This window comes from Pipistrellus kuhlii, unplaced genomic scaffold (assembly GCF_014108245.1).
Source record: "Pipistrellus kuhlii isolate mPipKuh1 unplaced genomic scaffold, mPipKuh1.p scaffold_m20_p_2, whole genome shotgun sequence".
NCBI classification, from domain to species: domain Eukaryota; kingdom Metazoa; phylum Chordata; class Mammalia; order Chiroptera; family Vespertilionidae; genus Pipistrellus; species Pipistrellus kuhlii.
Genome location: NW_023425515.1, coordinates 80577275 through 80593423, shown reverse-complemented (window position 1 = coordinate 80593423; position 16149 = coordinate 80577275). Strand labels below are relative to the sequence as shown.

General features: G+C 36.1%; 1 protein-coding gene and 1 long non-coding RNA gene across 4 annotated transcripts in view; both read left to right on the top strand.

Annotated features, from left to right (window-relative positions):
- Positions 1 to 16149, top strand: part of CADM2 (cell adhesion molecule 2) — a 1125034-nt gene that overhangs the window by 344200 nt on the left and 764685 nt on the right. The window lies entirely within an intron of this gene.
- On the top strand, positions 4036 to 7139 carry LOC123652654. The gene is made up of 2 exons (XR_006742102.1): positions 4036 to 4105; positions 7095 to 7139. It is a non-coding gene; the product is annotated as an uncharacterized LOC123652654 (long non-coding RNA).

The following is a 16149-nucleotide window of genomic DNA, read 5'->3' as shown; positions in this document are numbered from 1 at the left end:
TGTTCTGCAGTGTTTTAAAAGATTTTGTCAGAGGACATGTATTGCACTTAGCCAAGACAGAAGTGTTCAGACACCTATTTGTCATATTCAAGACTCTTTCCCTGTTAAATTCACTCTCTATAATCAAGTTCATTTTCATAAATGTTGGAATCTGATATTAATATCCCCTACTGCATTATTTTAGGAAGAAGGGACCCATGAAGATCTATATATTGGTTCGGCAACTACGTAAATGCGTATTTTTAAAAGAAAATCAAAGACAATTTTTTCATGGAACTAAATAACTTTATTCTGTAAAGTATTGCCCATTTTGATCAATGACCTTTTGCCATCTTTCAGGCAGCATCATAATCCCACGTTCAAAAAACTTCTGGTTTTTATTAGCAAAAAACTGAATCAGGTACGATTTGACATCATCATCATTATTGAAATTTTTACCATTCAAGGAGTTTTGTAAAGATCGAAACAAAAAGTAATCAGATGGTGCAAGGTCAGGACTATATGGTGGATGTGGCAAAACATCCCAACCAAGCTCCATTAATTTTTGCCGAGTGACCAAAGATGTGTGTGGCCTTGCATTGTCATGATGGAATACAACACCTTTTCGATTTGTCAATTCGGGCCGCTTTTCTTCAACTGCATTGTTTAATTTCGTTAGTTGTTCAATGTAGACATCAGAATTGATCGTTCGGTTGGGTGGTAAGAGTTCAAAGTAGACAATTCCTTTGTAATCCCACCAAACTGATAACAAAACCTTCTTTTGATGAATATCAGCTTTTGATGTTGTTTGAGTTGGTTCACCTGGCCTGCTCCACGATCTTTTCCGCTTGATATTGTTGTAAACAGCCCATTTTTCATCGCCAGTTATCAGTCATTTTAAAAATGGATCATTTTCATTATGTTTCTTTAGCAAATCGCAGCTGCTAATGCGTTGCGTTAACTGTGATTCTTTCAGTTCGTGAGGAACCCATGTATCGAGTTTTTGAACATAGCCAAGTTGTTTTAAGTGATTTTCAATGCATGTATGTGATACATGAAGCTTCCCTGCAATCTCATGTGTTGTACTGTGACAGTCCGAATTGATTATTGCTTTGATTAGGGCGTCATCAACTTCAACTGGACGACCAGAGCGTTTTTTATCTTTGAGTGAAAAATCACCAGAACGAAATTTGGCAAACCAATTTTGACACTGCCGTTCTTTTAAGGCTTCGTCACCATAAACAGCACATAACTTTTTATGAGCTTGCGATGCGTTTTTCCCTTTGCGGAAATAAAAAAGCAAAATATGACGAAAATGTTCCTTTTGATTTTCCATTTTTCAACGAACGCCAAAAGAAAACTACAAAACAGATCAAAAAACTTTTTTTTACTGATTAACAGCTCAATAGCCAACTATCAAATAACAAAATGTGTTTTACATTTGTACTACGTCTGCAAACCTAAAAACTCAACTGAAGCCATATATGTGTGAAACCCGCAATTACGTAGTTGCCGACCCAATAAAAGCTTGCAGAACATGGAGCAAATAACTTCTGGAAAACTATAGAGAGCATTGGAAACAGGTTATGCAACTACACAAAAGTCCTTTCTGACTGCTTTGTGAAACATACTACCTGGTTCATTCCCTTCAGCATCACTGTGGGGACTCACGGTGGCCCTCTCAAAGCATGCAGGGATGTCCAGAAATTCTAATATCGCCATGTCTTTCTCAGAGCCTGTTCTCTCCACCGTGGAAGTGGGGGAGCAGGAGACCTGAGTTTTCTCTGTTAGTTTATAAAACTACATATGCTTTGTGTTGCAGAGTTCGAAATAACATTCTCATAATGAAGAGGCTGTAGAGAGTCTAAGGAAAAAGTGAGAGCTTCTAAATTGTGGCAGAGACCAGTATCATGAGAAAAATGGTTATTCTGTAGGTGGAAAACACACTACCAGGCATCAGCCAGAAGTGTCAGCAAAAAGGAACATCCTAAACAAAATAACTGCCAGTATCAGTTGGACATGCATCTCTGCTCCACTCCCAATTTTCTAACAAATAGGCATGTACATGAAGTACCCAAAGTATCTATTGAAATCATGTTTACCAATATAATTATCTATGATAAATACCATTAATCACAGGACTCTCAGCCATTGGTAAATCTAAAAAAAGTAAAAGTTAGCTAGATCTTAATTAGAAGCCCACTTCTTCGCTTTCAGTCTTTTCAGTTCTAGATCTTCCATTCCTTAAACTGGGTGTATGTGAATACTCTAAATATGACTTATGTTATCATTTAACTTGCTATGAATTACCCACAGTAATGCACTTCTAAAGGTATGATTCTCCATTTGGAATGCTCTTGTCAATTACTAGGTGAGCATTAATAGCAAAAGATAAATAAATATTTTTTCCAAGTTTACTTTGTTAACATCCCAAATTAATAAACTAACAGAAGGCTTGAATGAACATAATTACCAAAAATTAGAAATAAAAACAGCCCTCTGACAGTAACTTCAAACATCAATGAGAAATAAATTAATTTATAGTAACTGCTAGTTCAAAGAGTTAAAATGAATTATAAGGATGCGTACCAACTCTAAAAACCTCAGGACATTATTAATAAATATTGTTTCTATCCTAAGGTTTAAGGAGCTATGAAACTTGTACAAAGTAATATGTATTAAGAATTAATTTAGGTTTCAACCAGGATCCTGCAGAAGGAAGACTTATGAACTTATTCCTACAGTGCATTTTGCCTTACCACATTTAATCCCAGAGGCACATTTTAACTAAATTTGACAGCAGGAAAGAAAGTCCAAAGCTAAATAGCACCACAAAAATTTTTGAAATAGATGACAGCTAATGGCACAGTTTATATTAATAATCAAATGCTGGCTACCCTGTGGATCACTACTGTCTGCTAATGAGGAGAGCCTTGCTTTCTCTCTAGGCAAGCAGCTGTGAAGTGTATAATACTTCTAAAACCAGGTAAACATACAGAGGGAGGATGCAGTCGGACTGCCTGCTGCTAGCAACTGACACTCATGTAACTCACAGGAAATCTGAATACTTGGGCCAAGAGTTGGTCAAGTTGATAAATCTATTTGATAAATAGATAAGGAGTGGCATATCTATTTAATGTAATGTAATTTCCCAATAAAAAATAAAGTAGTGAAAAAAGACTATATTTACTTGTATTCTTCTATAAACCACTTTATCAAGACTTTTTAATGCAAAATTAAAAGTATTTAAGCATTAAAATGATTCTCCCTTTAGCCACACTATTTACATAATTATTACTTTTGCTTTTGTCTTTATTCTCTTCTTAAAAGAGGAAGGTAAACGTTCTCTGTGGATACCAAATATTTAGTGCTTTTGAACAAATATACCTATTTCATGAGAACAAGCATTCATTGCCTGCATTACTGAGTGAAAGAGATGGTACCACCTGTCAAGATATGCAGTCACAGCCACTGACCAGACTGGTGAAATATTATGCAAAGAAGTCTGTAGCTGAATCAAAGTCTGCTTTCATGTCCCCATGGATGAATTCACACGAGAAGCCCTCATGTTCTCTACTCACACACAAAAAGTTACAGTTAATGGTTATTAATTCTTTGTGAAGCACAAAGATAGTTATTACTTTGCTATTGTATTTTTATTAGATTGCTTTCTCTCTTAAGCTAAGTGGTTAAGAATTACAACGCGTATAGGGAAACATTAGCTATAAATTGAATTTAGCTTTATGTATCTCTCCTTCATTCACTTGTTACCTTGCTTTTCATTATTTTCTTCCTCTTTTACTGCCTTGATGTTTAGATAAAACAAAAATAGTACCTGATCATTGCTAGTTGTTCTATAAGTACTTTTTTAAGTTTAAATTCTTTATTGTTAAAAAAAAATTATATTAGTCTCCTGTTTTCCCAATTGACCACTCCCCTGCGCTTCCCACACCCCAGAGCATGCCTTACCCCTCTACTGTATGTGTCCATTGTTTTTTGTTTTTTTTTCCTATGCATGTATACAAGTGCTTGGGTTAATCTCTTATCCCCTAACCTCCTGTCTTTCCTCAGAGGTTGCACAGTCTGTTCTATGCTTCAATGACTCTGGTTCTATTTTTGTTCATCAGTTTATGTTGTTCATTATATTCCACAAATGAGTGATATTATATGATATTTATCTTTTTCTGACTGGCTTATTTTGCTTAGCATAATTGCCTCCCAATCCATCCATGCTGTTGCAAATGTTAAAAATTCCTTCTTTTTACACAATGTAGTATTCCATTGTGCAGATGTACCTGTTTTTTGTTTTGTTTTTATCCACTCATCTATTGATGGTCACTTAGGCTCTTTCCAAATCTTAGCTATGGTAAATTGTGCTGCTACGAATATAGAGGTGCATATATCCTTTCGATTAGTGTTTCTGTTTGTTTGTGTTTTTTTTTTAAATATATTTCTAGAAGTTGTATTACTGGGTGAAATCAAAATTCCAGTTTTTAAGTTTTTGCAGAAACTCCATACTGTTTTCCACAGTGGCTGTGCTAAACTGCATTCCCACTATCACTGTAAGAGGGTTCCTTTTTCTCCACATCCTAGCCAACATTCTGTTAATGATAGCCATTCTGACAAGTGTGAGATGGTACCTCATTGTTGTTTTGATTTGCATCTCTTGGCTGATTGATGACTTTGAGCATGTTTTCATATATCACTTGGCCTTCTGTATGTCCTCTTTCAAAAAGTGTCTATTTAGAACAGAATAGACCAATGGAACAGAACAGAGAACCCAGAAATTGACCCAAGTCAATTTCTATGCTTAATTAACATTTACCAAAGGAGGAAAGAGCATACAATGAAGTGGAGTCTCCTTAATAAATGGTGTTGGGAAAATTGGACAGATGTAAAAAAAAAAAAAAAAAAAATGGAACTAGACCATCAACATATACCATACACAAAAATAAACTCAATATGGACAATGGACTTAAACCTAAGATGGGAAATGATAAAAATCTTAGAATAAGCCATAGGCAGCAAAATGGCAGACATATGTAGTACCAATGCAGCTCCTAGGACAAGGAGAAAATAAAAAAAATGGGACTACATCAAAATAAAAAGCTTCTGTACAGCAAAAGAAACCATCAACAAAACAACAAGAAAGCCCAATACATAGGAGAACACATGTACCAATGTTATATCTGTAAGGATTTAATCTCCAAATTTTATAGGGAACTCATACAACTTAACAAAAAGAAGATAAACAATCCAATAAAAAATGGTCAAATGACCTAAATATGAGTACTTTTAATAGTGCAAGTATATACTTATATTGCTTCATGCAATCACTTTCTTTCAGCAGAGCTATGTTTTCATTTGCTTTTGCTTTTAACAGAGTTGGACAAAATAGTTTGTCATTAAAAAATTTCTAGATATAATATTAACAACAATTTTCTTTCCATTGCAAACTACCATTTATTACATCAACAAATACTTAGTATTCTAATCTATACCACAACTGTGTAGTACCTGGCCCACTTGATATCTATGGTTGATGGAAAGGCCAAAATTGGTGGCATATGTAATTTCCAGATAATGCTTAATTTATTTTTAAATGCAAGATATTTTTATACTTGTTTTAGTAATACCTCTTAATGAGTCAGTTAACTGTATCTTTATTAATTGGTAAACTTTTGTCTTTATTACTTTTTAGTAGTGAAATCGTTGTATTAAATAGAAAAATCTGAGTTTGAACTATGAGAACAAGCTAGTGAGGTTTAAGGAGGGGGAATTATAAAAAAAAAATGCCCATGGGAGCCATGCCAAAACAAACAAACAAACAGTGGTTGTTATATTTACTTCTCTAGTGATGATCAAGACAGACATACAAAATAATTTGTACTTTTCTTTTTCTTAATATCACTGCAGTACTTTCCTAGGGTTGCCCTAGCAAAATGCCATAAACTAGGTGGCTTAAAACAACAGACACTGATTTTTTCATACATCTGAAATCTAAAAAGTTTGAATGCAGGTATTGGCAGGTCCATGCTCCCTATAAAGCTGGATGTGTATCTTCCAGCTTCTTACAGTCCCAGGTTTGTAGATGAGTCACTCCAATGTCTTTCTCCTGGTCACATAGCTGCCTTCTCCCTCTGTATCTCTGCTTTCACTTGGCATCCTCTTCTCTTCTAAAAAGTTCTTATAAAGATTTTTATAAGAGAGAACCATCTCTTATTAAGGGTCGCCCTACTTCATATGACTTCATCTCAACTAATTACAGCTGTCATGACCTTATTTCTAAATAAGGTCACATTCTGAGTTACTGAGGATTAAGACTACAGCATATCTTTTTTGGGAATATATAAATCAAATCATAACAACCAGTATAAAACACACACACACACACTTGAAAGAGCAAAGATAAATGGCAAGGCACATGATTGAAATATAACAAAAATAGAGAGCAGTGAGGATGCAGAAAATAGAGAGGAGTGAGGATGCAGCAAATTGATGAAGCTATGCATGGTTTTCTGGGATAGATTTTCAAGATTACTGCTACTGGTATAAATAATCTTGCCATGCTGGAGTCTAATATTCAATCTCCTAAAATCCAAACATTAGCAAAACATACACTTTTTGAACAGCAGTACAGAAAAACTATGAGTTTTGTGCATATACTTATTAATGATGACAGCATTCAATTCATCAATGTTATTTAAGACCAAAATTCTTTCTTTAGGAAAGCTATATTTTAAAAAAAATTTTAAATATGTTAATAACATAAAAATATATTTCCTCAAAAATAAACTTTTACATACTAAGTAACTCATTACTTATCAAACAACTTTAAGTATATATAATGAAATATTATTAATTATTAAATTGTTAAATCTTTATTGTTGAAATTATTACATATGTGTCTTTTTCCCCCACAGGCCCCCTTTAGCTCCCCGTCCACCCCCCCCTTCCACGCCTTCACCATTCTATTGTCTGTGTTTATGGGTTATGCACATATGCAGACAAATTCTTTGGTTGATCTCTTCCCATCCAGCTACCCTTCCTGCCTTCCCTCTGAGGTTAAGGAGCCTGTTCCATGATTCTAAGTCTCTGGATATATTTGTTCAAAGGTTTATTTTGTTCATTAGATTCCACATATGAATGAGATCATGTGATACTTGTCTTTCTCTGACTGGCTTATTTCACTTTAATAATACTCACCAGGTCCCTCACCTGTATATATGTTGTTAGGACACACCTAGAAAGGAAGATATTTAAAAGTGAGAAGTATTCATAAGCTGTCTTCTGCCAGTAGTCAGAAATAAATGCAAAGTGATATCAAGACAGAAATAAATAAAAAGTGATATCAAGAAAGGAGTATGTGAACAGCAATCCATTTTAGTTTTTATAAAACCCCAGTTTAAATGAGTTAAATTTCAGAGAAAACAGAGTGAAGTAATGTGATCTCTATCTCTCTTTATTACTAATCTCTCTGGACCTCAGTTTCCTCATATGACAGATTCAAATATCCATGTGTGAGCTTTCAAAACTATACAACCAAATCCCTACCCTTCCTCATTTAGGCATACACAATATTTTTAAAGAAGTATACCAGTATTTCCTTTGCAGTAAATGTCATTGCGATATCTAATTCCTGAGATACGTATGTTGAGTTGTGATTAAATTGTGAAGCATAATCCCAGGTTAGTTATAGAGATATTCTAATCCTCTGTTTAGTATGCAGGTGAATGAGGGTCTGGCTGAGCACTGTGTATCAGTAATAAAGATTTTATTGTTTTATTTCCAATGTGGCTTCCTCCATTTTTAATAAGCACATTGAGATCTATATTTTGAACTTTTTGGTGAAGCATTTGTTAAATATGTTTTTCTCTTCTGTTATTAAATAGATTCTCAAAATATATTATAATGGTGATCTATAATGCCTCTTGGCCTTTATCTGTAATTAGAGGCTCAATGCACAAAATTTGTGCAAGGAGCCCTGCCATTGCAGCCTTGGCTGCCATGGCCCATCACAGCTCCAGCTGCCTCACAGCCCCACCCACTGGTCATTCTGGAAGGTCGTCTGGAAAGTTGTTTTGCTCTCCAGTCTAATTAGCTTATTAAGTCTTTATTATATAGGGTAAGATATGTTTATTTGTTATTTAATTTCTTTAATTTTAAACCTATATGCCCCCAATGTTAGATCTGTGCACTTAAATAATGGATGGGGATATGTGTGTGTACTATTAGTAACATAGTGAACTGAGTTAACATATACTAGCTCCCATTCCGTTTATGAAGGAATGCTACATAAAATACAGCAACCATAGCAAAAGTTAGCTAACAGAGCCAATCTCAAAAGAAGGTAAGAGAAATCCCGAGTTGCAAAAACAGAGTAAGAACTCAAAGCCAGAGTTAAGAGCACACAACTAATGCTGCAAGAGCCTTGATGTGTATTTCACTCAGGTGTCCTGGCTGTAGACTGTGGGTGGGAGCTTTGATGCCGAGACGGATAAATGTGGCAGGTCTTTGGGCCCTTGTGAAATGAATCAATGGAACTGAGATTTCTGAGTGGACATGGGACTCTCACACCCATAGAGATATAAGAAAAATGCTGTCCTCATGGAGGAGCTTGTCTGCCTTCCTGGATTTGAGTGTTAAAAAAATATTTAATGCCGGGACCGGTTTGGCTCAGTGGATAGAGCGTCAGCTTGGGGACTGGAAGGTCCCGGGTTCGATTCCGGTCGGGGGCATGTACCTTGGTTGTGGGCATATCCCCAGTGGGGGGTGTGCAGGAGGCAGCTGATTGATGACTCTCTCATCAATGTTTCTAACTCTCTCTCTCTCTCCCTTCCTCTCTGTACAAAATCAATAAAATATATTTAAAAAAAATATTTAATAATCATTCAATAAAATTAATAAACTATACTTATTAAAGGGTGGCAACTTTGGGGATATTAACTTTAAATTCCATGGTTCAACTGTTACTTCTTTTAAGTAGTGTGTTTTATGAGACAATACAATTTAAGAGAGAATAACTATTTTTTTAATTTTATAAAAATTTTTAAGTTAAGGCAAATAAAAATACTAAATTAAAATTAAGTCAAGGAAATAATATGAGGACAGATGTGGTAGTCAGTGTTCTGATAATGAATTAGTAACAACAACTATCATTTATTTAGTACATGAAATGTTAGGCTCCTTCATACATTTTTTAAAATAGGTATTATTAAAATCTGCTGTTTATATATACAGCCAGAGGTAAAATTAATTAATCTAAATCCTGCCACAGTATTTAACTAAAATAATTACTCTAGAGCAGTAGTTCTCTATAAGGGGTGGTTTTGTCCCCAAGGGCACATGGGCAATGTCTGAAAACGCTTTATATTGTGACAGCTCAGGAGCAGGTATGCTATTGGATTAAGTGGGTGAAGGTTGGTGATGTCGCCAAACATCCTGTAATGGACGGGACAGCTCCTGACTTAAAATAATTGTTTGGTCCATGGTACCGCTGTTGATAACCCTGTTCTAGAATATTTAGATCAAAAGCTGAGCAAATTGAATAACAAAATAATATTTTGTTTACTATAACAACAAAGCAAAAATATGAACTTCCTTTTCCTACGGTATCCTCTGTGGCTTGAAACTGACTGGAATCACACAGACTTTAGGGAGTTTTCATGTGACACAAACTACATCATGGAAGTTTCCTCTCTGCAGGCAGTCTCCGTAAGATGATTTCTGTAGCTGCTGGCAACTGTCCCACATCAGTGCAGTTCAAGGAACCACTCTTTGACAATGCAGCAGACACACAACAGGCCAACAGACTTCCACTTTGCTCACTGCAGTTTCAGAATTCTACATGCATTTATACTGAGACAAAACTAATAAAACATATTGATACACTTCCTTTTAAGTATTAATGCCTTACTTTTCCAGTGTCAGCAATCCCTCAATAATGTAGCTTGCCCTAGTGCTGATAAAGCATTTATTTTGTTTTCTGTAACTTCCTTTTGAGGTCTAGCTCATTTATTTTTAATTCATAATACTTTCCAGGATTTTATAACATTGATTACTATATTTCAGATACCAGTTACCATATTTCATATCTCTAAAAGGAAGTACATTGAAAATGAAAATGAAATTTACCACAGTGGTGATTTATTTCTGTTTGAATAATTTTAAATTCTACCAGCATCTGCCATAATATCATTCTAAATCAGGAATTTTCTCACATAAATTTTAAGAGGATAATGTTTGCATTTTAAGCAAAATAATCTTTAAATTAAAAAACTACATTATAGTTAAGATGTTTATCATGTTTATCTTAATTTTAACTAATATTATAGCAGGGTGTCCATTGGTTGAAAATATTAGTTTCTCTTTTAAAATTAGGTGCAGAATATGTTGTCCTCCATTTAATTTATCACACTTATCGAAAGAAAATACTGAAGAAAATGTGATTTGACCCTATTAATTTTTCATGACTTGGGCTTATGAACATCAAGATCTGTTTTTCTAATCTGCACTCTGCTACATTGAGTCTTTGATCAGTCAGTGCATGAATAAAGAATGCCGCTTTTCAGAATTAAGAGGAAATGAAGCCTAAGGAGACATGTTATAGAATAATAAGTAGTATATAAAATATAAAAGTCTTGAATGTTAGACCTCATTATTTAAATACTATGTGTTTTTAGACAAAATAATTTGTATTTTTGGTATATTTTTCACACTTATAGCATAAAGTAGTATTTTATATAATACATTTACCCTAAATCATATGGATTATTTGATAAACTAGAATAATTAGTAATGTAACTGATGATGTATTAAAATCCTACTTGCCTATATGCACAGTAAACAGAAATATCAAACATTTTACAATAAATTATCTCCAGGATATTAAATGAAACTTTAAATAATGTTATATGAAATCATCTTATTTATCTAAGGGTCAATACACATTTTAAAATGCCTAATAGTTGCAATATAATAAAAAATATCTTCCAATGAACTTATATAAATTCAGTAATAATATGAGAATATATTCCATACTATGTAAAACACTACCATTCTCTAAGAATATTGAGCTTTGTCTGTCTCATGTTTTAGATAACATGCCCTATTCTTTTTTTTGTTCTTCAAGATATCATTTCAGTTGTTGTCATCTTTTAATCCTGTCCTCATCTTTCCATGCAAATCCTAAAGCATGGGTTTTAAGCTCTACTCTTGAGCATACTCCTCATGCAGAGGAATACTACCTAATTTACAGGCTGTAAAGCTCCTCACAAGGAGTCTACACCTTTGGTGAAAAGTGTTTCATTTTTACCTGTTGGCAGCCTGAAGTCACAAAATATTTGCTCATAATGCCACAATCCCTTGCCTGTGAATTAACTCCAGGCTCAGGAAATTGTTAGTAGAAATGTCCATTCTGAAAGTGTAGATAACTATACAAAACTAATGGAGAGAAATAGTATTTTGATTTTTGTCCTTTGTATGACATATTTAGATTATTATTTTTTTTCTTTATTGCTTTCCTTTACAAAAAAGGCCTCCAAGACTAAACACTAATAACCATTCTGATGATATGGAAATTTAGATAGAGCCCATATCAGGCCAAGAGTTATGGCCTTCCTGAAGCTGTAGAGACTAGAAGCTCTTAGCATAAAAGTTTAAATTTGTTCAATGAGGACTACTCAAAAAAAAAAAAAAAGACATGAAAGCACTTGCATGTCCAGATGCTTTGGGAAGCCAATAAAAATCCATTTTGGCTCCAGGGACAACTATTGTCATTATATTCTCATTATAATGTTTTGCCTCTGCCTGAGTTTTTCAAGTCCATAAGTCCATGGGTTGGTTCTGCTCATATAAAGCTTTGAACAACTTTGACAAAGCAGTTTTCCATTTTTCTTACAAATCTTCTTAGCCCTTTATTATTAACTGGATGTCCAGATGAACTGGCATCCAATTAATAATCAAAGGCCAATGATTTACCCAATCATGCATACATAATAAACTGAGAGAGAGAGAGAGAGAGAGAGAGAGAGAGAGAGAGAGAGAGAGAGAGAGAGAATTTGGGCAGCTTCCAGGTTGCTGAACATATTTGCATGCTGGGAGGGCAGCGTGCCTGTGGAAAAAGCACAAAAGCTCTATACTCCCTCTCACATACCCTGCCATATGTGTTTTTTCCATTTGGCTGATTTCTATTTGAATAATTTATAATAAACAAGTAATAGTAAATCATGCCCTGTCCTGAGTTCTGTGAGTCCTTCTAGCAAATTATCTAACTCTAGGAGAGGGTCATGACAACCCTCAGTGTGTGAATGGTCAGTTAGCAGCACAGTTGGCCCAGCTTGATGACTGACATCTGGAATGGGAGTAAGTTTTGTGGAACTGGGCACTTAACCTGTGGTGTCTGTGGTAACTCTGGGTAGTCACAGAATTGAGTTACCCTGTTTGTATCTGGAGAGTTGGAGACTTAGTTGGTGTGGAAGAAAACCCACACCTTTGGTGTTAGAAATGTTATGAGTAGGAAATAGAAATAGTTTTCTTTTTAGTTGGTATTTTTCTTTACTACCCCTGACTCATTTCTCTGAAAATATCTTACCAGATTTATCAACTATCTTTTGACTAAATTCAAAGGAAATCTCTACAACCTTACTTAAAGGAGACTTATTTGGATTTTTTTTTCTTGAAATACTCTGTCCCTTTGATGTCTTTGTCCAGGTGTTTTATTGGCATTTCTCCTACATGTCTGAATGCTGCCCCTGGGCCTCCTGTGCAGATGTTCAGGTTTCCCTTTTCTCTTCTGCTGGCCTTCCTCCAGATTGTACCAGAGCTGTCATCTCCTGTCACTCAACAGTTCAGATTTCATTCATGAACCATGTATCCCAATACCCACCTGACAATTCTGCTTTCAGGTACCATGGGAACCTTAAAAGACATGTCTAAAACTAAAATAAATCCTTCCATCTTCTTCTCACATCTCTGTGTTATCTGAGCCTCTCTCTGGATCCCATGTTCACCACCACAGCACTAATTACAAAATCACATCAAATCTACCTCTGATACATTTTAAGAGTCATTCTCTCTATATATTTTTAGAAAACAACTCGCTTATAATAATTAGACAATGCTAAAACAATGAAATCAGGACTTGTTTTTCTTGTTTTGTTATTTCTGTCACCATTCATACATCTAGAAAACTCACAGTTGCCTTTCTCAAGCCTGGTTAACCAGCTCTCAGTTCTTACCATAGCAGACTGTTTATCAGCCTGCTTATGGCAGTGGGAGGATAAGATAATTGAGAGAATGATATGAACTAATGTAAGCAAAATCTCTAACATAGAGTCTAGCGTGCAGTACACAGTCAATGATACTGACTGCAGCTGCTAGTAAAGGCAATCCATCTTTCTTTCTTTCTGTCTTGCATTAGTCTTTGGTCCTACACAGACAGCCACTTTATGTCTATTGTATGTCTGCTGTGACTGTGACCGCGCTTGCCCAGAAATTAATACTAAAGAAGTAGTAACACAATAAATGGTTTGGTTCAGTGGATAGAGCATCAGCCTGTAGACCAAAGTATCCTGAGTTCCATTATGGTCAAGGGCATGTACTGTGATTACAGGCTCCTCCCAGCCCAGGCCCTGGTCAGGGCTCCTGTAGGAGGAAACCAATTAATGTGTTTCTCTCACATCGATGTTTCTCTCTATCCCTCTTTCCTCCATTCTCTCTAAAATCAATGGAAAAATATCGTTGGGTGAGGATTAACAAAAACAAACAAATAAGCAAACAATAAATAAATGTGATTAAATGTTTAAAATATGAAATAAATGGGTGAAAAGACAGCAGAGATTTATATAAGAATTTATGCTTTGCAAAGTCCTTGCACATTTCTGCTTTTCATTAGAAAGCTGTATTTATTCCTGTTACTAATGGTATATGGGGTTGAGACTCAACATGTTGAAAACATTTATGCAAAGGCACAAAACTTTTAAGTAAAAGAACTAGTGTCAAAATCAACTTTGTGGTTATATCTGCTAGCTACTGCTCTTGACTAAGACTCTGTTATGCAGTCTGAGGAGAGCAATCAAAATAGCCTTTTGACCTATAGTTCTCCAAACATATTAGTGAATTAAAGATAAGCAAATTGTACTTTATTTTATATATAAACTAGATGTTCGATGCATGAAACTCATGCAATGGGCTTGGTCCTTGCTGCCCCTGCTGCCTTGGCCCTCACAGTCCTGCTGTCTCCTGGCCCCAAGGCCCAGTCCACTGGCCCCTTTTTGAAAGGTCACTCCACTGTCTTGTCTAATTAGCATATTAGCTCTTTATTATATAGGATAAGATATGACAAGTTGTGGTTTACATAATTTGCTCCTAGATTTCTCTGGGAGAGAGAGAGAGAGAGAGAGAGAGAGAGAGAGAGAGAGAGAGAGAGAGAGAGAGAGAGAGAGAGAGAGGGCACCAGGTTCATAATATCTACAAGGACCGGAGGCTTAAACATTTGCCAGGCTGCATATGCAGCAAGTGAACAGGCTGAACTGCTGACCTCTGGGAGAGAGATAGAGGCAGAGCTGATGATCAGTGGCAGTGGCTGATGGCGAGGCCAGGAGAGAGAAGCATGGTAATCATACCCTGCTTCTCTCTCCCTCACCAGCTTTTCTCTCTCTCTCTCTCTCTCTCTCTCTCTCTCTCTCTCTCTCTCTCTCTCTCTCTCTTTCTCTCTCTCTCTCTCTCTCTCCCAGAGGTCAACAATTCAGCTGCTCACCAGCAGACTGGAGTGGCTGTTGATCAACCCTGACTCTATGATCAAGCCCAGAGATAGGCCCAGAGATACTGACTGGCATAGAAAATGACCAATCAGAAAAAAATCTGATCAAACTGTGAAGGGGTTTTAAGGGAACTCCTTTTTTTGGTGTAAGGTGTAAGAAAGTGGTTCAATTTTTTAATGACCGGTTTGGAAGTAGAGGGCATATGGCTGGCTATCAGTCCAGATATAGAGATTATGTGTGTTTGTCTGCCAAGAGTATCTCCTGCTGCTAACAAAGGCTTCCCCCCTCCAATTAAGCAATTCTATTCTATATAATCTATCTATACTACTAAAAGGGTAATATGCTAATTAGACCAGGCTGACCAGACATCTGACTTCCTTCTGAACAAAACCATGGTGGTAGGGGCCAAGGCATAGACAGTTAGAGGTGATCAGGCTGGCAGGGGATGGCAGTTGGGGACGAGGTCAGGCTGGCAAGACAAGGCAGTTAGGGCAATCAGGTAGGCAGGCAGGCAGAGGCAGTGAGGGGCAATCAGTCAGGCAGGCAGAGAGGTTAGGCGCATTCAGGCAGGTAGGGGACAAGGTAGGGGTGATCAGGCAGGCAGGTGGGCAGGCAGATGAGTGGTTAGGAGCCAGTTAATTCTGATTGTGAGAGGCATGTCTGACTGCCAGCAGTTGGACATCCCCCAAGGGGTCCCAGATTGGAGAGGGTATGGGCCTGGCTGAGAAACTCCCTCCAAGCACATATTTCTTGCACCAGTCCTCTAGTTTTAACTATAATCCCCCAAATATATCACCTGGACATGATTCTATATTAAAAGAGTTACAAAAAAAATTTGCATTCTTGCAACAAATTTTATTTCCCCCTTAACTGTATTCTGATTTGCATGTGTTGATCTCTTATTTCCAACAGTCCCACCTTCCACAGAAACTACAATATTAATTGGAGCCTTTGAAGTCACACCAGCATCACAGTCTTATTTCTAATAAATTAGTTTATTTCAATGTGTTCTCTCCTGCCAGCTCTGTAAATCTTTACTTTCTGCAAAGAGCCAGATTGTAACTAAAATTAAAAATCAAAGCAAGAAAGTTTAACTGTGATAGGTTTTTCTTACCTGGAAAAAAGCCTAAGGATAGTACAGGCTGTAGTGCCTTAGTAGGCTGTGAGCAGAGAGATGGGGTGCTGAGTCATAGTCTTCAACTAGCTTTCATGTTAAGGAAGCCTTGTAACTTCTCAGAATTTAAGGACTCTTTTCTATAGAAAGTAATAATGCCTCCTCCATAACATTGCTTTCAGAATTAAATGAGTTAATAGCTTCAGTGTATTAAATATAGCTCCTTGCATGTAGTACGTGTTTAATAGAAATTAGTTTCTTACTCTTTATCTCTCTCTTGCTTTCTTTTTCTCT